General features: G+C 35.7%; 1 pseudogene; it reads right to left on the bottom strand.

Moving 5' to 3' along the window:
* The window catches only part of LOC100943736, a 675,731-nt pseudogene that overhangs the window by 627,427 nt on the left and 27,083 nt on the right, over positions 1 to 21,221 (bottom strand).

The raw sequence follows: 21,221 nt of genomic DNA, 5'->3' as shown, positions 1-21,221 counted from the left end.
ATGGACTTAGTATATGACCCAGCAATTTCACTTCCGAATATTTATCCAAAGCATGCAAAGCAAGAGTGGGAAAAGATATTTACACACTCATGTTCATTGCAGCATTATTCAAAAAAGTTAAAAAGTAGAAGCAACCCAGATGTCCTGAAACTGATAAAAACATTGTAGCATATTATTCAGCATTTAAAATGGCTAATCTTGTCCCCTGCTATCATAAAAATAAACATTGAAACATATTATTTTAATTGACATAAGGTAGTAAGAAAGCAAAGGATAGTATATGATTCCAAATATATGAGATATCTTAAGTAGTCAAATTTATAGAAACAGAAAGTAGAATGGTGTTTGTCAAGGACTTGAGAGAGGGTAAAATTGGCAATTGTTATTTAACAGAAATTGAATTTTGCAATATGTAAAAATTCTAGAAGCATTTTGTAAAGCAAAGTGCATCTATTCGACATTATTAAGATGTACAGTTAAAAAGTTTACAATGTCAAATTTTAGATTATATGTCCCTACCACAAAAATTTTTTAAATGAGAACTAAAAGACATACAGAGTTATAAAATTTTCTAAAAATTACCTTTAAATTACAAGTGTTACTCTTACACAAACATAATATAGATGAATCAATATAAACAAGGTGAAATATTCAAACTCCATGACAGAAGTCCTGACTTATTTCTATTCTTACTCACCTAGACAGAATAAAATAGCCATTTGAAAAAGCCAAAAAAATAAATAAACTTTTGAGATAAGCTATGAACCAAGTTTGCTGGGGTCCCGCCCCAGAGTCAGGGTCTGTTAAAACCTGTGGGTCTGACAATGACTGACTAAAGAAATAAAAAGGTAGAAACAAAGAGAAAGAAAGACACAAGAGACACAGAATAGAATTTTCCAAGGTGGAAACTCATGGGACCGCCGCCCATGTGTGCGATTCTGATGGTGGCCCTGAGGATCAGTTCCACTTTGCATTTATTGAAGGCTATTTGCTCACTAGCCCAAAGGGTAAGCTGAGGAAGGGAACAAAGATGCCAGCAGTTTCTTTAAATGAGCATATGGTTTCTGTAATCATGAACTTTAAGGATCTGAATAGCCTTGAGAAATCTGGAACCTGAGCCTTGTGTGGGGTCTGAGGTCACACACATAGATTCTTAGGGGGGTGTTAATCACACTAGTTAACTGTGGAATAAAATGTCACTGGCATCAATCTCCTCTGAAGAATCAGTGGGAGAGAGGAATTTTCCTCTCATCACCACCACAGGGGGTCTTCCTCTGTGATAAGGAATATGAGCCCTCCCACCCATATTCCAGGGCTAATGCTGTTCCCTGGATCTCTGCCCCAGCCAAATAGAAATGTCTACAATGGGTATTTGCTTTAACTGTTTACTGGGTAGGAAATGGCCTAGTTAAAGTATCTTGTCAGGCCTGACCACAGCATCTTCTGTAACCACTATTCCTTCAGTGTGTACAAACCCAGCAGGGGTGTTAGGAAGCTATACCCCAAATAGGCCGGAGTTCTAGGAAAAGCAGGAAACTTGCTCAGATAAGAAATTTAGCAGTGGCTGGTTTAAAAGTAAACTAGCTCACTTACTTTGTTACAACTAACTCAGCTTACTTTTTAAATTTTCCCTTTTTCTGGGAGTGTTTTCCCTTGTGAAGAATGGGGTCTTTGGTCTCCACAGAAACATACACAGATACACAGCCTAACACTCACAATTTTACTGGTGATAAACATATGGCTCATTTATGTTTTAATCAAACCCTACATGTAGTTAAATTGTATATAAAGTTTCAAGTTCTTACTCAAAATAATAATACCCAGAAAAATATAAAATAAGAACAATAAACTGATTCAAGGAATCTATTCTAAAAAAGAAATACAATATGAAGTTGTAAGACTAGATGACTATAATATTTGTCACTATGGACCCTTGGAGAGCAAGCATTTTGAATGATTGGTAAGTAGTGTATTCCATAAGTATTATAGAAAATGCATTATCATCATGAATAAAGAACTCTAATTAGAAAATATTAATAAGTATTTTTAATCACTAAATATTATGTTATTAACATACAGATGCTATGAGTACACATGATAAAAAGGCCATATTCCAGCATTTAGAAGAAAAAAATCTTACATTTGAAAATAAAGATAAAAATATAATTTTTCTACTATACAGTAAGAGTAAGTGATATATGGAATAAACATTTGGAATTATTGAGCAAAGGAAATGAAAACAACCTTCTCCCAAGAAGACAGAAGAATGGCCAAGAAACACATGAAAACATGCTCCTTGTTCCTCATCATCAGAGAAAAGCAAATCAAAACTGTTGCGATATCACCTAACCCAGTGAGAATAGCCCATATCACACAATCACAAAGCTTCAGAAGTTGGCAAGGGTGCAGAGAGAAAAGAAAACTTTACACTGTTGGTGGAATTTCTCAGTAATAGAGTATTTTCGGAAAGAAGTATGGAGAATGCCCAAAGAGCTGAAACTAGACTGTCCTTTTGGTCACACAATCCCATAACTAGGTATCTACCAAGAAGGAAAGAAAAAAAAAAAAAACATTTTTCCATAAGAGCATTTGCACTTGAATGGTTTCTAGCAGCTTAGTTCACAATGACAAGGATGTGTGGAAACAGCCCAAGAGCCCATCAACCCATGAATGCATTCATAAACTGTGGTGTATGTACACCTTGAAATACTATTCAGTCATAAAAAACTGGAGACTGGATCGATGCCAGTAGTACAGTGGTTACAGTGCCAGCCACATACTCCCAGGCTGGCAGGTTCAAGCCTGGCTGGGCCTATTAAACAACTATTTTTTGTGGCAACTGCAACACTAAATACCCAGGCATAAAAATGATGAATATCTTTCAATTTTAACAACATAGATCTGGTGGACCTTTAGCAAAGTAACATATGACTGGCACAGAAAGAAAAATACTGCTATTGGTAACATTAAACAGCTAAACTCATAGAAGCAAAGATTACAACAGCAGTTGCCAGGGCCAGAAGGCAGAAAAGTGTGGTAAGGACGATTAAGGGTAGCAACTTTTACTTGTAATATGAATAAGTCTTAGAAAATTAATGTACAGCACCATGTTTCTAGTTAATATAGATAAAAAAATAATATAATAGTATTTTATAGGCTTAAAATTTGCTAAGACAGTAGACCTTACGTGTTATCAGTACAAATAAATAGTTAATATGTAAGATGGGGGATGCATTTACTACCTTGAGTGTATTATATCATAATAAACTTACATATCAAATCATTACATTATATGTAACATACAATGATATAATTGTATTTGTGAAAAAAATTTCATATTATACACATGCACACACATTTATACATACATACATTTGAATGACACATTTCTGATAATTTGCTACACAGGAGAAAATTATGAAATAAAAGTGATCAAAATATTAGGTATCAATTGGGAGTATAATAATATCCTTGGCAATTCTAAGCTCCTCAATGACATAGTATATTTTAGAATTATATGAGGTAAGTATATAACATTAACTACATTACAGTTTAAAAATTGGGGCGTAGAGGATCTAAATTTCTAAGATTCTTTTATACTAGAAAAAAGAATACTTAGCAGTAAAATGACTTTACATATTTTTTGACACAGAGTTTTATTCTGTCACCCCAGGTAGAGTACTGTGGCACTATCATAGTTTGCAGTAACCTCAATTCTTGGACTCAAGGGATTCACCTGCCTCCACCTCCCAAATATTTGAAAATACAGGCACATTAAATTTTATTACATTTTTTTAAAAGTATGTGTTTTTATAAAATTAGTGAGTCCAAATTTCTGTAAAAATCAACTCTGAATCCTCCTTAGAATTAAAAATCATAAAGAAGAAAACATAAAAAACCTGGATTTATGAAACAACTCTCAATATTTCTTCCATTCCCTTTACACATGTCAGACATGAAAAAAAAAAAGACTTTAGAAATGGAGCTGGGCATGGTGTCTCAGTCTGTAATCCCAGAAATTCGTAGGTCAAGGCCGGAGGATCAGTTGAGATCAGGATTTTAAAATCAGCCTCAGCAATGTAATGAGAACTCATCCCCAAAATGATAATAATAATGACAATTACTATTATCATTAGCTGGTCATTGTCATGCATGCTTGTAGTTGTAGCTATTAAGGAGGCTGAGGTGAAAGAATCACTTGAATCCAGGAGTTTGAGATTGCAGTGACCCATGATCAGCCATTAACCTCAAGCTGGGGCAACAGAGCAAGACCTTGTCCCCCCCTCCAAAAAAAGATGGTTTAACCTAGAGCTCTTCAAAAGTATGTACAGGTATTCCCATATCCTCCAAATGAAAATGCTGTCAGATATTTTAGTCCTTTATAACACAGGAAAATATGTTTGTTTCTCAACTAAGTTCTAAGGAAGATCACTGCAGGGGTAGTAGAGTTCTTAGAGAATCTAAAAGCATAGGATAGAAGATGCTCCTCTGTGAGAGAAAAGACATACTCAGCCCTCTCTAAATAATTCCCAATGAATGAGAGCTTCTCAAACCACTTTTTGAAGTCTGGCTTTCTTGTCAACCTTTTGCCCTCTCAGCTGTGCTATCTACCTCATTCTCTCTCACCTACCTGGGTGTTTAGCTGTTGCCCCTTCTCTCTTCACATTCCAGGGCTCTTTTCTTTGCTCCAGACATGTGATCAGGTCCGGCTTAGAGGCAGCAAGTCCTGTCTTATTAGAAAGAATTTGTATGAATTTGGCTATGGTTTATCCAATTACCAATCTAGTACTGTCCTGAGTAAAGAAGAGAGAAGATTATACAAAGTTCTTCCACATTGTTTCCCAAAATATTATTTACCAATAGAACCATTAGAATAATAACAAAATAGTTCAAATTTATAGCTCCTGAACTCCTCTTTCCACTACTACTGAATTAATAATAAGTGGTGGAAACTGGATTGTAAGGTGCAGACTGTTTCTAGGCTTTCTAGAGTTACCACTAGAGTGAAAGATACAGAATCAGCTCCAGAAAGGGGAAGGTTTGTTTCAAGACCATAATCTAAATGTTTTTGTTTTACATCAACAAACCTCCAAATTTTTTCAAAAGCATGGATATAAAACATTTTCATGTGAAGCAGAATTTTCAAGAAACAATCTACAGAAAAATAAAGTGAGACCCTTAGTGTGGAAAAGGAATAGTATATTAAAGTTATCCTCACCCAGGGAGACCAGGTTTCTGTAGGTCTCTATCATCACATCCCTATACAAATTCTGCTGAGCAGTGTCCAGACATGCCCACTCCTCTGGAAAGAATTCTATGGCCACATCCCTAAATGTCAACATCTTCTGAAAAAGACATATATTTACCAACTGGTCATAAAAAGAGTTCTTAATTTCAGAGGGAATATGAAAGGTATAAGAACTGTTTCTGACATGTGAGTGACTGGGATCATCCACATATATTAAAAAAAAGTGATGTTTATTCAAGAAAATAGTCTTATTACTTCAGTCCAAGTGTTTGAGATTGCTGTGAACTGTGACACCATGGCTTTCTGCTGAGAGTGACAAAAAAGAAAGAAAGAAATTAAAGTTTACAAAGTAAAATAAAAAATAGTCTTGAAAGTATTTTCTAATTATGAGGAATAAGGATGGCATGAAATTCATTAAACTTGTGTGTATATAATATGTTTCTAGATAATAAGAAAATTAAGAGCTCCAGGTATATAAATTTTGAATAATATATTTATACCATATAGAACAAGATATGAGTATTTCTTTCTTATATAGATAAATATGGTGAATTAAAAGTATCTCCCATTGAACAATCTGGTACATATATCTTTGTCACCAATTGATTTTTGGTCTTTCAGATATACACCTAGTAGAGGAATTGCAGGATCAAATGGCAGGTCTACATTTAAATCCCTGAGTGTTCTCCAAACTTCTTTCCAAAAGGAACATACTAGTTTGCATTCCAACCAGCAGTGCAAAAGTGTTCCCTTTTCTCCACATTCACACCAACATCTGTGGTTTGGGATTTTTGTGATGTGGGTTACTCTTACTGGAGTTAGATGATATCTCAAAGTGGTTTTGGTTTGCATTTCTCTGATGATTAAATATATACATAATTCTGAATACATTTATGCTTTTGTGGGATTCAATGTATTGATTATTTGAACAAATTGGAGTGCTTACATCCTCCTAATTAACATAGCTTTTACCTCATTTATTTAATCACAGTGTTAGGACATTTGTGTTCGATACTTGATACATTTGACTTGTACCCTTGCAATATGCTTCATAGGTGAGGTCCCACCATTAACCCACCCTCTATCGAAACACCCCCTTCCCTTCCCTCCTTCATCCTGGGCTATAGTTGTGATTCATCTCTCATATAAAAGTGTGAGTGATTATAAATTGTTTTTATAGTAGTACTGAGTATGTTGTATATATTTTTTTCCATTCCTGAGACTTAATAAAAAAAAAGTATCTCTCAAATTTTAATGTGTATAGTAATGAACTGAAGATCTTTTTGAAATGCAGGTTCTGACTCAGCAGATCTGGGTAAGGTTAAGTTTTCTGTATTTCAAAGAACTTCACCAGTATAGAGTAAAATGACTATGGGAAAAGTAAAAAAAAAAAAACTTCACCAGTAAAGTCAAACTTTCTGGCCCAAAGAGAATGTTATGTTAAGGATTCAGAAAGTGGCAGACCTTGGTTTTGTCTGACCAGTGAATAAAGATGATAGAATTCAGTTTTCAAAGCAATCTGTAAGCAAAGAAGAAATAAGAAGTGAAGCTTCTAGATTAAATGTGATAGTTTGAGAATATCAATCAGCAAATCTCCCCCCAACATATTTATTAATGATAGAGAAAAAATAATTAACTTTATAGTGAAGTAATCAGAGAGCAACTTAACCAAGTGAACGAAATTAACATCTACTATCATGGGCTAATTTGTATTAGGTACCACTAAACACAGGAGGATACGATATCACTGCTGTGGTAGTAGTAACCAAAACATTAATAATAAAAAACACTAGTTTTATGCAAAGTTCATGCTACAGATAGTTCCCACTTTCTGTAATCTTTTATAGTTTATTTAAATGGTTAGTCTTCAGTATCCTACAGAAAAAGTCTATTCTTATTTTCTTCTTTCAGAATTTTCTGAGGTATCTTGGGCAATTAATGCCATTCACTTTCTGCTTTTTCTTAATCTTATTCTGCATAGATTCTAAGGGAATCTAAACAGAACATGTTCCCCTTATTCATTCATATCTCAGGATCAGAACCAATCCCCAGTAGGGATGTATCCACACTTCTCAGTACTCTATGTCATCCTTCTAACAAAGAAAATATCTTCAATATTACAAGTTGTGCCTTTACTTGGAAATTTGCCCATGGCATGTATGGGACTTGGACATAGAGAATGCTCTGGTACATGGAGGAGAAGGACTTTAGAGGGCTCCTTGATTATTATAATAAAAAGAAAAAAGGGAGTGAAAACAAACACATTAGTAAAAATATCAAAAGTAAAGAAGGAAGAATTTTCAAATTCTAACCTTGTAAGTTCAACATGACATTCCAGGAGAAATAGTAAATACAGCCCCTCACCTTTGATACAGTTATCTAAGAACCAGCCAAGTCTTCCTCTCCTTTTCCTAGTCTTCTTTTCAGGTGAGACTGCCTAGACAAATTAGAATTATATTTAGCGAATAACCCTATAAGAGCAGCATAATCTTTTAACTTGCTTTAATAACATTCACAGGCATGAGGGCCTTCAAGAGAAGAAATGACTACACTCCCTTCTTTTTTTTTTGCCGTTTTTGGCCAGGTCTGGGTTTGAACCTGCCACTTCTGGCATATGGGGCTGGTGCCCTACTCCTTTGAGCCACAGGCACCACCCTTTTCTCCTTTATTAATAGAAAGCATCAAGTATAATGAACCTCATGGAGACCAAAATGTGAGTATCTTCTTTCCTACCCTTAGGTGCCCTCTTTTGCCACACATACCAGCACTTTCTGCTACAGCAATGGGCATATAGACCACAACGATGGGTTCCCACCATACCAAAGCAGAGCAGATCCTGGGACCTCCCTCTGGAACAAAGGCTGAATTCAACTCTCACTAATGTACCTTAGAGCACTTGTGCTTGACCTTGGATCCACTTAGTAACATGTGGGGCACTTAATGAAAGCCACATGGACACTTCCACCAGTCTAATAGACAGAAATTGTGGGGAGGGCACAGGTGATGGTGTTTTTACAAATTAGCCTTGTGATTCTAATTGGAAGCCTGGGCTGAGAGCAACTTAGCTGAAACTCACCTCTTAAGCTTCAATAAGCATAGAAATGTTGTGGTATTTTGGGCTCTACTCAGGAAATGTAGTCTGTAGGTGTGGGAGGGATCCATGAATTGTCCTCTTTAACAAGTCCCCTGTCGGTGCTGATGTTATCCCCAGGCTCATTATTCCCGCACTCAGCTGTAGACAGAAGAAAGAGCACACAGAGTCCCGTATGACAACATTTATCACAACAACATATTTATGTTCCACAAGAAAGACCATCAATCACCATTCTGTAACATGATGTTCTCTGCTGGCACTTTAAGGTTTACTGTGGCTAGAGAAGGTGGCAATATCTGAATACATCTGCATTTGGAGAACCACATGTACCTGTGCATTAATGCAATGTTTACTGAGCAAATACTAAGTGCTCACAGCATGGTATGGTGCACTTTGCTGGGAACCTCACATTGTATGAGTTATTCCTACAATGCCCTAAGGTTGGTACAAAGGGTCCAATAACTCCCAACATAGATGAAATGTGGTGCCCAGCCTTTGTATTTTATCTCACACAGCTATAATATGTCACTAAGCAAGATCTATAACATTCTGGGCTCCCACTCCAAAAGATCCTTATGATGTTCTTTAACACTGTAGAATAGGTCTTCCCTGGAGATTTGTACAACCTCACCCCAAGTTCTGGCCTTATCTTCTGAATTCTATGTGGAGGCCAGGTCATGTGTGCAGATTGTAGATGAGATCCAGCTTGCTTTGTATGCCTGAGTGCTATAGTGAGGGAAGAAAAACAATATTTTCCTATTGAGCCTGCTCTAATGTACTCTGAGGAGCCTCAGGCCTTGGATTCAGACTCACAGCTGCAGATTTAGGTCACTAGAAAGACATGAATTTGGTAGCACCCACTGTATATTCCTTTGCTTTTGGGCAAGAGGAGGAGGCAGAAGTGGAGTTTCTCAATCAACTCAGCACACATTCTCTCATCACAGTTGGGGTCACAGACTCCAAATCTCAGAATCACCTTCAAGTCTGAAGATTCCAGGTGCATTAAGAGAAAGACTGGAACTGCCAATTGCCTCCTTATGAGTGTTTCTATAGGAAAGTGATCTGAGTATGTTCTACAGGGAACAAAAGGCCTCAAACAGGCACAGAGACCTTCCTGTGTGCTGATGTTGGGACAGTCAAGTTCTATATTGCAAAATTGGGAACAAACACCTCTAGTGAGAAGCCTGGTGGGCACCTTTTAATTTCTTTTAATTCTAAAAAGGTTTTGGGAAATATTATTAAAATAAATATTTTCCTGACACAAACAGAAACTCTAACCACAATATAAAAAGTAGATGTAAAACATTCTACCATATCATCAATAAGAAATGACAAAGGGGAAATAACAATAGACACCTCAGAAATTCAAAGAATTCTTAATAAACACTACAAAAAACTTTATTTTCAGAATATGAAAATCTGAAAAAAATTGACCAATACTTAGGAGCACGTCAACTTCCTAGACTTAATCAGAAAGAATTGGAAATGCTGAACAGACCTATATCATGTACTGAAATAGAATCAACTATACGAAATCTCCCAAAAAAGAAGAGTCTGGAACCAGATGGCTTCACATCATAATTCTACCAAACCTTTAAAGAGGAACTAGTACCTATATTACTTAACCTTTTCCAAAACATCGAAAAAGGAGGAATACTTCCCAACACATTCTATGAAGCAAATATCACCCTATCACCAAACCAGGAAAAGACCCAACAAGAAAAGAAAATTACAGACCAATATCTTTAATGAACATAGATGCAAAAATATTCAGTAAGATCCTAGCAAACAGAATCTAGCTACATGTCAAATATATTATACACCATGACCAAGTGAATTTTATCCCAGGGTCTCAAGGTTGGTTCAATATACATAAATCTATAAATAGTACATCACATAAACAACTAAAAAACAAAGACCATATGATTCTCTCAACAGATGCAGAAAAAGCTTTTAACAATATCCAGCATCCTTTCATGTTCAGGACACTTAAGAAAAGATGTATAGAAGGGACTTTTCTTAAACTAATAGGGGCCAGCTACAGGAAATCCACAGCCAATATCATATTGAATAGAGTAAAATTGAAAACATTTCCACTCAGATCAGGAACCAGGCAAGGTTGCCCATTGTCTCCACTGCATTTTAACCTTGTAATGGAAGTCTTAGCCATCACAATCAGTCAAGAGAAGGCAATCAAGGGCATGCAAATAGGGTCAGAGGAGATCAAACCTTCACTATTTGCAGATGATATGATTTTATACCTGGAAATCCCCAGGGACTCAACTACAAAACTCTTAGAAGTGATCAAGAACTACAGTAACATCTCAGGATGTAAGATCAATACTCACGAATCAGTAGCTTTTTTATACACCAATAATAGTCAAGCTGAAAAACAGTCAAGGACTCTATTCCCTTTACAGTCATGCCAAAGATGAAATATTTGGGAATTTACCTAACAAAGGACATGAAAGATCTCTATAAAGAGAATTATGAAACTCTGAGAAAAAGAAATAGATGAAGATGTTAACAAACGGAAAAATATACCATACTCATGAATAGAAAGAATCAACATTGTTAAAATGCCCATGTTACCCAAAGCAATTTACAAATTTAATGCAATCCTTATCAAAGCACCACCCTCATACTTTAAAGATCTGGAAAAATAGTACTTCGTTTTATATGGAACCAGAAAAAAGTCTTGAATACCAAGACATTACTAAGAAATAAAAACAAATCAGGAGGAATCATGCTACCAGACTTCAAACTATTCTATATATCTATAGTGATCAAAACATCATGGTACTGGCACAAAAATAGAGAGGGAGAATTATGGAACAGAATAGAGAACCAAGAGATGAACCCAGACATTTATCGTCATTTGATCTTTGGTAAGCCCATCAAAAATATAAATTGGGAGAAAGATTCCCTATTTAACAAGTGGTGCTGGGATATCACCCATGGAGGCAGGTAATTTTGTTGCCTCCTTTTTTTTGAGTAAGGAATCTGAAGCTCAGAGAAGCAAAGTAACTGGCCTAAAATCACCCTGACCCTGAGAGCAGAGCTTCATGACCTGCAGCCCCCTGGGGAGATTTGACACCAGTCTTGGTGCTCAGAACCTTTACAGGACACCAAATGCCAAGACTCTAGGTTCCTAAAACACAGTCCATAGACCCAACGTCAGGGCTATTACAGTTTACAGGTATATCTATCATATGGTCTCCTTCACAGCTGTGAAAAAAATGTTATTAGTACTTTTAAGGCAGTTTTATCACAGATTAAAGAAGCCTAGGAAAAAAAATTGGCCATGGGCAGTGCCTATGGCTCAAAGGAGTAGGGCCCTGGCCCCATATACTGGAGGTGGTGGGTTCAAACCTGGCCTGGGCCAAAAAACTGCAAAATTGGGCACTAGAGACAGCCAAATTCCAACTTAAATCTGATGTTCATTCCAGAGAGGGGATTACTACATTACTTTTAGTAAACTGCTTTTCATATGAAAATTTCTTTTCATCATGATGATTTGTCTTTAATAGCATCATCCTAAAAACACACCTATTTTTTAATTCCCTGATCATGGAAATATAGATTTTTGTAGTGTCTGCAAGCATACATTTATGTTAATTTCATCATTCTCCTTTGTATTTTGTTAATGTCACAATCTCCTGTAAAACCTTGTCAAGTTACATAACTGCCCTGTTAATTCTAAGACCTATTTGGCACTGTTTGGCATTTCAGTATAAAACAGTGATTCTCAAGGTTCCCAATGCTGTGACCCTTTAATATAGTTCCTGTGGGTTGAAACCCACAGGTTGAGAACCACTGGTATAGAACAAAGCAGTAAAATAGATTAAAAACAGCTTAGAAGTATTATAAAATCTAGAACTTGACAGATGGCAGAATTAGGTCTGCTGAATGGAAATGTAGCATCCCTGAACACAATTATCAGAAAAGCCTATTGGAGAGAGGATACTCGAGAAGGTTGAGGTCTAGGAGAACAGGTCTTCTCAAGGAGACCACAAGGATACACCTGCAAGGTCCCTTCCATGGTGACTCAGCTCTTGGAAATTTGCAGACTTAACTTCCTGGAACTTGGGAATTTCCAAGTTCTGTGAAATCCTGTAGTTCTGTAGGGGCTGGAATAGCATCTCCTGCTTGATTCAAACTGGCCAATGGGAAGGGTACCTGTGGGGTGGAACTTTTTGACTGTCAATAAAAAGGGAAAGACCAAGCCAGTTGGGGAGCGCAGCCATTTGGAATTCTTGTATGCAGTAAGCTCCCAACTGGTGAATAAAGTCCTTCCTCTTATAAACGTGGGGTTTGGGTGCCCTTTCTCTCCATTGGGCTTCGTCTTCCTGAAACATATTCATTTCTAAGATGCATACTTGGAAGAGGTTATATAATGATGCCCAGAGAAGTGTGGGGAAACTTATAAAATGCAACAGAGTTATATTATTTTCAACAAATTAGTGTAGACATACATATATATATACACACACACACACATATATACTACATCCTAAAGAGTTTCAGGTTTCAATGATTTTCTCTACCATGTAAATAAAAGGCACATAGAAAAAGCTTGAATTAGTTCATGGTCATTTCAAAGATCACACAAATTATTTCACTCAGGAGATTGTCTGCCTTTTCCTAAGTTAAAGCAGAATATTTCTGTACTTAGGTATTAAATGACACCGCCACATGCTAAGAAATTTGTGTGAAGGTGTAGGCATGTGTAGTGAGGATAAAATGGAGTCAGACAGGATAGGACTAACATGACACAGCTGGTCTGGTCAGTTTAGGTTCTAAGAGACCTTTACCTTTTGTCTCCCATTCTCATTGTTTTGTAAATTTACCTTCCATAAAGAAGCCTATCTTTATGGAGTAGTTTAGGTGAATTGATTTAGGAGATTAACTTTCGAATTGGAATGTTATAATAGGTCACTGAGTTATGCTGATTGTTTAAAATATGGGTTAATGGGGTCTTTACTTTGAACTTGTATGTATAAAACTGTGATTTTGAAAAAGAAGAGAGAATAGGCTACTTTCACTGTTCTTCAGAATCACCAGGTTTCTGACAAAGTTTGATGGACCTATCCGTGTCTCTGCATATTGGCTGGCAGTGACAGGTGGCTATGTTGCAGGAAGATGAGGCCCAAGGGAGAGAAAGAGCACCCAAACACCATAGTTATAAGAGGAAGGGCTTTATTCATCAGCTGGGAGCTTACAGCATAGAAGATTTCCAAATGGCCATGCTCCCCGACTGGCTTGGTCTTTCCCTTTTTATTGACAGTCAAAAAATTCCATCCCACAGGTACCCTTTCTATTGGCCAGTTTGAATCAAGCAGATGATGCTATCCCAGCCCCTACAGAACTACAGGATTTCACAGAACTTGGAAATTTCTAAGTTCCAGGAAGTTAAGCCTATAAATTCCCAAGAGCTGAGTCACTATGGCGATGGCCCTGCAGGTGCATTCTCATGGCCTCCCTGAGAAGACCTGTTCTCCTGGACCTTGCCTTCTCTGGTATCCTTTCTCAGCTAGACAATCTTCCTCTGGGAATAAAGAGACAGAAAATTAGACACTTTTTAAAAACTGATTGCTAAAGAATGCACCCTGTTTAAAATGGGCACTATCCATTTCAAAGGGAAATATTGGTTGATTTCAGGAAGTTTAAAATCATCTCATGGAGAAGCAGGACAAAGTTAGGGTGAACTGTGTTTTTATCCCTCCCCCAAAGGAAATTATCACAAACTTAGAAGTATAAAAATTTCATTAATATTAAAAGGTTTTTTTTTTTAAGTTTTGATACTGTTGCAAGAAGAGGAGGCCCAATGGAGAGAAAAAGCACCTAAACCCCACATTTATAAGAGGAAGGGCTTTATTCACCAGCTAGGAGCTTGTGGCATACCAGAATTCTAAATGGCCGCACTCCCCAACTGGCTTGGTCTTTCCCTTTTTATTGACAGTCAAAAAATTCCACTCCACAGGTACCTTTCCCATTGGCCAGTTTGAATCAAGCAGGAGATGCTATTCCAGCCCCTACAGAACTACAGGATTTCACAGAACTTGGAAATTTCCAAGTTACAAATTCCCAAGAGCTGAGTCACCATGGAAATGACCTTGCAGGTGTATCCTTGTGGTTTCCTTGAGAAGACCTTTTCTCCTAGACCTCACCCTTCTCGAGTATCCTCTCTCAATACAACGTGACAATTTTCTTGACTGAGTTCCCTCTTTCTGTTGTAACACATTACCACACATTTAAAAGTATTGAGGCAAAAAAGCAAAAGCAGAACTAAGAGAATCTTTCCTAGCCAAGCTGCAGGTGTTTCTGTTGTCTGTATGCTCCTCTTTTGACATGCGTGGGTCCTAGATTATAACCTAGCAACTTCCTTGGACTTCCGTCGCCTTTGAGGGAAGGTGGTCCAACCAGTCTCAAGGGCGTGGGTGAATCTGACCTTCCCCTTGAGCCTGAGACCTTGAGGATGATGTCATGTCTCTCTCTGTTTTATAACCCTCACATGCACTCCCGCCCTGAAAAGTGGATAAAAGAGAGGCAAAAGATTGAGTCGTTGTGCATGTGTGTATGTGTGGGGGGGTTCAATTTTTGGAGACTCAGGTCTTCTGAGTTCCCCCCAGCTGGAATAAACCCGCTTCCTCTAACCAACTGGTGCCTAGAGTCTTCTGTCTGTGTCAGTTTCCTGCTACAGTATAAAAAGTTTTGAAAAGATGTGACAATATTACTGAGTTGGTTCCCTCTTCTATTGTAACAAATTATCACAAACTTAGAAGCAACATGTATTTATTACATTGCATTTCTAAAAGTCAAAAAGACCAAAATGGGTCTTATTAGGCTAAGGTGTGGTGTCAGAGGGTAAGGTTTGCCTGCACAGGCTCTTGATGAGAATTCATTTTTTGTTTGTTCTTTCCCCAAACTTCTACAGGTCACCTAAAGTTTTTGGCTTCTGTCAGCCTACCACTTACACAGGCAAAAATGGGTAGTCACATTGTTCTCATAGTGCATGATTCTAACAATGAATCTCTTGCCTCCTAATTACTCATTAAAAGACCCTGGTGATTACATTGGTCCATCTGGATCACCTAGGGTAATCTTACTATTTTAAAGTTAGCTCATTTGAACCTTAATTCCATCTGAAACCTTAATTCTCCTCTGTCACATAGCCTCATATGTTTATAGAAGCCAGAGATTAGATTGTAGTATCTTCGTGAGGCCATTCCATTGCCAATCAAAAGTCACTTTAACCATATTTTCTTAATATTGTGTTGATTTTTCCCAGTTTATATTCTAGATATTCCTCACATAAGCTTTCTAGACCCAGAAGGAAAATAACTGACTTCTTTCTCTGAAAATACTAAAATACATGGAGAATAATGCACACAATTATTTACTTTATAAAATCTAAGAAATAGAACCAAAAGGTTTTCTTCCTTGAAGAATTACTACAAACATTTTGTCATTACATTTTCAGGTCATTTTCTATGTACATGAACAATCTACATCGAAATGTAGAGGTTTTGGAATTCTCATTTACATGAATCCAAATATTGGAAAATTCACACTTATTTCTAAGTTTATCTTCTGGGGGCAATGTTGGCTTATATTTAAATGTTACTGACAGTTATACCTGCCCAAAATATAAATTTGGAAAACAAGGCAGAAATCTTTTTTTTTTTTTTTTTGAGACAGAGTTTCACTATGTCACCCCAGGAAGAGTGCCATGGCCTCACAGCTCACAGTAACCTCAAACTCTTGGGCTGAAATGATTCTCTTGCTTCAACCTTCCAAATAGCTGAGACTACAGGTGCCTGCCACAATTTCCCAGCTACTTTTTTGTTGCAGTTATGTAGCTGATCCGGGCCAGGTTCAAAGCTGCCAGCCTTGATGTATGTGGCTGGCAACATAACCACTGTGCAACAGGCACCTATCCAATGAAGGAATCTTGACAGTTGTTGTTCTTGGCTCATATTAAGAAATTTATACCTGAGACAGAACCTTGCTCTTGAATGACTGGATATATATAATTGTATAAGAGAATTTGCACAATTGATTGATTCTTTCTATTCATATCTCATATATGAAAGGAACATATTTATTTTAGCTGCCAGAAACAAAAATCTAATACTTTTCAAAACTATATATCAGCACTCTCATCACTCTTGTATTCTATAGACATGTTTGGCCCAAAAGAAGCAACAGAATAAAATTGTTGTAAATATGTAATTATTTCCACTTTTAAATAATGCAATCCTAATACTAGTAAAATGATATCCATTAGTGTATGTATAATTATTTTCTGACAATATGACATATTATTAACACATAGTACAATTTATAATACATGTGTAACAAGAATAGAGTTATTTTATAATTATGAATAGATTTCTTTTTTTTTACTTTCTTACGTCTTATGAGCTATTCTCCAAGACACATGTTTCCTCCCTGAAAATAAGTATAGAATAATTTAGTGAATCTTATGGTTGACAAACCCTGGGCCTCAATTATACCTGGGAAGTCAGACAATCACAGTAGACATCATAAGAAGGTCATAGCCACATTCATGGTCTCCCAGGATAAAAGAGCCCAGGGCAAAGCTCATTTGAAAATACACATTTTCAAAATGATAGGTATAAAACAACTACATCTCAACTCAGTAAAATTTATACATTACAAATGTATAGCTATCATCAGATTAAATGAGGAAGAGTTGTAAGTTTTTCTTCTGGATGACAATTTCACCACTCTTATTCAATGTATTTCTAGATATACAAGCCAGAGAAATTAGGAAATAAAGTGAAAGAAATTCAGATTGAAAAGGAAAAAATTAAATTATTCCTGTTTGCAATTGGCATAAGGTTATATACCATAAAACCCAAGATCCCACCAGAAAAAAATGTTACAGCTAATAAGCATGGAAGATACAAATTCAGCATAAAAAGTCAGTAGCATTTTCATATACTAACAATGAACTATCTGAAAAACATTTTTTAAAATAATTTCTGAACAATAGCTTCAGAAAAAAATCCTTAGAAATAAATTTAACCAAAAATCTTAATTCTCTACTTTGAGTTAAGACGTATTAAAAGAGAAAATAAATGAAAAATGTCAGTTATGGATTAGCATAATTACGAAATTAGTGTACTTCAAATTAAAACATTCACACTTTTACAATAGTATAATACTGGTGTAAAATCTGACATGTGGGCCAATGGAGAAAACAGATAAACCAAAAATAAATTCATATTTCAAAAATAACTTATTTTAGACAAAACAGACAAAAACAATGAAGAAAGTATAATGTTTTTGTAAGTTTTGCTGGAACAACTGTATATCTACAAGCAGAACAATGAAGTGAGATTCTCACCCAACACCATATACACAAAATCAACTCAAAATGCATTAAGTATTTAAATGTAAGACCTACAACTTTAAAACTACTACAAAAAAAACATAGATAAGCCCAATGGCATTGATCTGGACTATCATTTAGGACTTACACTCAAAATCTCAGGCAATGTAAGAAAAAGAGTCAAATATGATTGCTTCAAATTAAAAGCATCTACACATCACACAGAACAATCAATAGAGTGATTAAACAACATGTGAATGGAAGAAAATATTTGCAAATTATACATTTGATTGGTTAATTGTCAAAATATATGAGGAACTCAAACAGCTATACAACAGAAAACAAATAGCTATTAAAAATGGACCAAACTACACACACAGATTAGAACGACTAAATAAATTCTGTAAAGTTGTGGGATGCAAACTTATCATAACATGATAAGTAGCATTTATATATGCAATTATAAATAATTGAAAAGAGAAAAAGTGATCCCATTTAACATAGCTACAAATTGAATAAAATACCTAGGAATAAACTTAACCAAAGGAGTGAAATATCACTACAATGAAAACTATAAAATATTGATAAAAGAAATTGAAAAGGACACAATAAGTGGAAAGACAGTATATGTTCCCAAACAACAAAAAAGTTAAAGTTACATAAAGAAAAAAAGAAAAAAATAATAAAATTTATATGAAATTAAAAGACCCCAGAATAGAGAAAGACATTCTGAGAAGAAAATATAACTGGAGGAATCACCTATGTTGACTTAAAACTATATGATGGAGCTGTAGCAAGCAAAAGAGCATAGTGCTGGCAAAAATAGACACATAGAACAATGGGGAAAAAATAAGGAACCCAGAAATAAATTTACACATCTATGTAAACTTACCTTCAGTCAAGATGCCAACAACATACTATGAGGAAATGTCAGACTCTTTAATAAATTGTGCTGGGGAAACTAGATGTTTTTATGCAGAAGAATAAAATTGCAGCGTTATCTTTCTCCAGATTCAAATATCAAACCAAAATTTATTAAATGCTCAAATGTAAGATCTGAAATAGGGAACTATAAAAAAGAAATTTAAAGCATTTGTGCAAAGGGCAAATTTAAAGCATTTGTGCTTCTTGAGTAATACTCCCAAAGCACAGGCAACTAAAACAATACTAGACAAATGAGATCACACCAAGCTAAAAAGCTCTGTACAGCAAAGAAAACAACAAAGTGAAGATATAACCCACAAAATGGAAGAAAATATTTGCTAGATATCTATCTGATAAGAGATTAGTAGCTAGAATTTATTAGGAACTTCCACAACTCAGTAGGAAAAAAATTTTTTCAATTAAAAATGGGCAAAATATCTAAAGAGATAACGCAAAAGAAGACATACAAAAAGTCTTCATTCATTCATTACCAGATAAATGCGAACCAAAACTACAATAAGATACCATCTCACCCCAGTTAGAATGCTTTTATCAAAAATATAGGCAACAATGAACACTGGAGAGAATCTGGAGAAAGGGAAACCTTCCTATACTGTTGCCCGGAAGGTAAATTACTACAACCACCATGCAGAAGAATATGAAGATTGCTCAGATAAATACATCTAATAAAGGAAAATTCCTTGTATCAATAGGATATGTGTACTCCAATGTTTGTTATGGCATTGTTCACAATAGCCAAGATATAAAATCAATCTAAGTGTTCATCAACTTATTGATGAACATCTACACCTTGGCATATTGTATAGCCACAAAAAATCCAGCCATTTGCAACAACATGAATGGAACTGGGGAACATGATGTTAAGTAAAATAAGCCAAGCACTTATTCTCAATCATAAGTGAGTGCTAAATATTATGATTCAATTTTATAGAGACAAAGAGTAGAATTACATTTACCAGAGAGTGGGAAGTGTAGCAGGGAATAAATTGAGGATGGTTAATGGGTGCAAAAGTATAGTTAGAATGAATAATAGCACAACAAAGTGACCATAATGAACAAGAAGCTAAGATATACTTTAAAATAACCAAAAGACTAGAATTAGAATGTTCCTAACACAAACAAATGATAAATATCTAGAGTACTAGATATTCCAATTACTCTGATTAGTAAACTAAAGACAAAGTCGCTATGGTGTGGATGTGGAGAACATTTCTACACTGATGGTGGGAATGCAAGCTAATATGACCTTTTTGGAAAGAAGTTTGTAGAATACTCAAGGAACTAAAAGTACACCTACCAATCAATCCTGTAATTCCTCTATTAGGTATATACCCAGATCATCAAAAATCATTTTACAACAGACATTTGCACCAGAATATTTATTGGAGCCTAATTCATAATTCCCAAGGCATGGAAACAGCCCAAGTCTCCATTGACCCATGAAATGATTAACAAATTGTGGTATATGTATGTCATGGAATACTATGCAGCCATAAAAAGATGGAGATTTCACATGTTTTATGTTCACTTGGATGGTGCTGGAACATATTCTTCTTAGTAAAGCACCACAGGAATAGAAACAAAAAGTATCCAATTTACTCAATACTACTATGAAATCAATATATAATCACCTAAATATTCATACAAATGGTAAAACATAACTACAGTCCAGAAAGTATAAAGGAAGAGGAGAGAGGAGAGGGGAATGGGAAGGGCATTTTGGGGGACCTCACCTAATGTGCATGATGCAATGCTACACTTCAAAACTATTAAGAAAAGAGTATAATTGTGATGGATGTGTTAATCAGTTCAATGTAAGCATTTCACATTGTATATCAAATCAGTACACTGAACCTCATAAATGCATCAATGTACACAGTTATGATTTAATAAATAATATGAAAGAAAAAAAAGAGAAAGTCACCAAACCATCTGGACATAATCAGGAACGATATAGCAGAGCTTAAGGAATTAAAAGAAACAGTCAAGGAGCTTCAAAACATAGTACAAAGCCTCAGTAATAGATTATGGAGAAGAAATAAATTCAGAAATTGAAGACAAGATGTTTGATCATTCAAAAATGCAGAAAAAGAGAAAAAAAAACCCAAAACAAAAACAACAACAACAACAAAAAAAACAGAATATTCCCGGACAGAGTTATGGGATTCCTCTAAAAGATCAAACATCAAAATTATAGGTATTCCTGACATGAAGATGTTCCTAAAATCATGAGGGCTCTACTTCAAGTCATCATGGTGTAAATTTTCCCAAGAATTAAGAAAGATACAGAATTAAAATAGTAGATAGATTCAGAAACACAGCACAACTCCATCCAAACAAAGCATCTTCTAGACACATTATAATTAACATTGCCACATATAATTAACATTGCCACAGACAATAAGGAAGAGAAAATCTTGCAAGTGGTCAAGAGTTAAGAAACATCGGGGTGGAGCCAAGATGGTGAACTGCAGCCAGCTTTTTACAGAGGCTCCCGTCCAGAAAGAGGCTGAAAGGACAGAACCTTAGCAAATTAGCTGATGGTTTGGAGCAGAGACAAGAGAGAAGATTGA

The sequence above is a fragment of the Otolemur garnettii genome, unplaced genomic scaffold, assembly GCF_000181295.1.
Source record: "Otolemur garnettii isolate 467f Iridium unplaced genomic scaffold, OtoGar3 scaffold00253, whole genome shotgun sequence".
In the NCBI taxonomy this organism is placed as follows: domain Eukaryota; kingdom Metazoa; phylum Chordata; class Mammalia; order Primates; family Galagidae; genus Otolemur; species Otolemur garnettii.
Note: the sequence above shows the minus strand (reverse complement) of the source record. Positions and strands in the feature narration are given on the sequence as shown.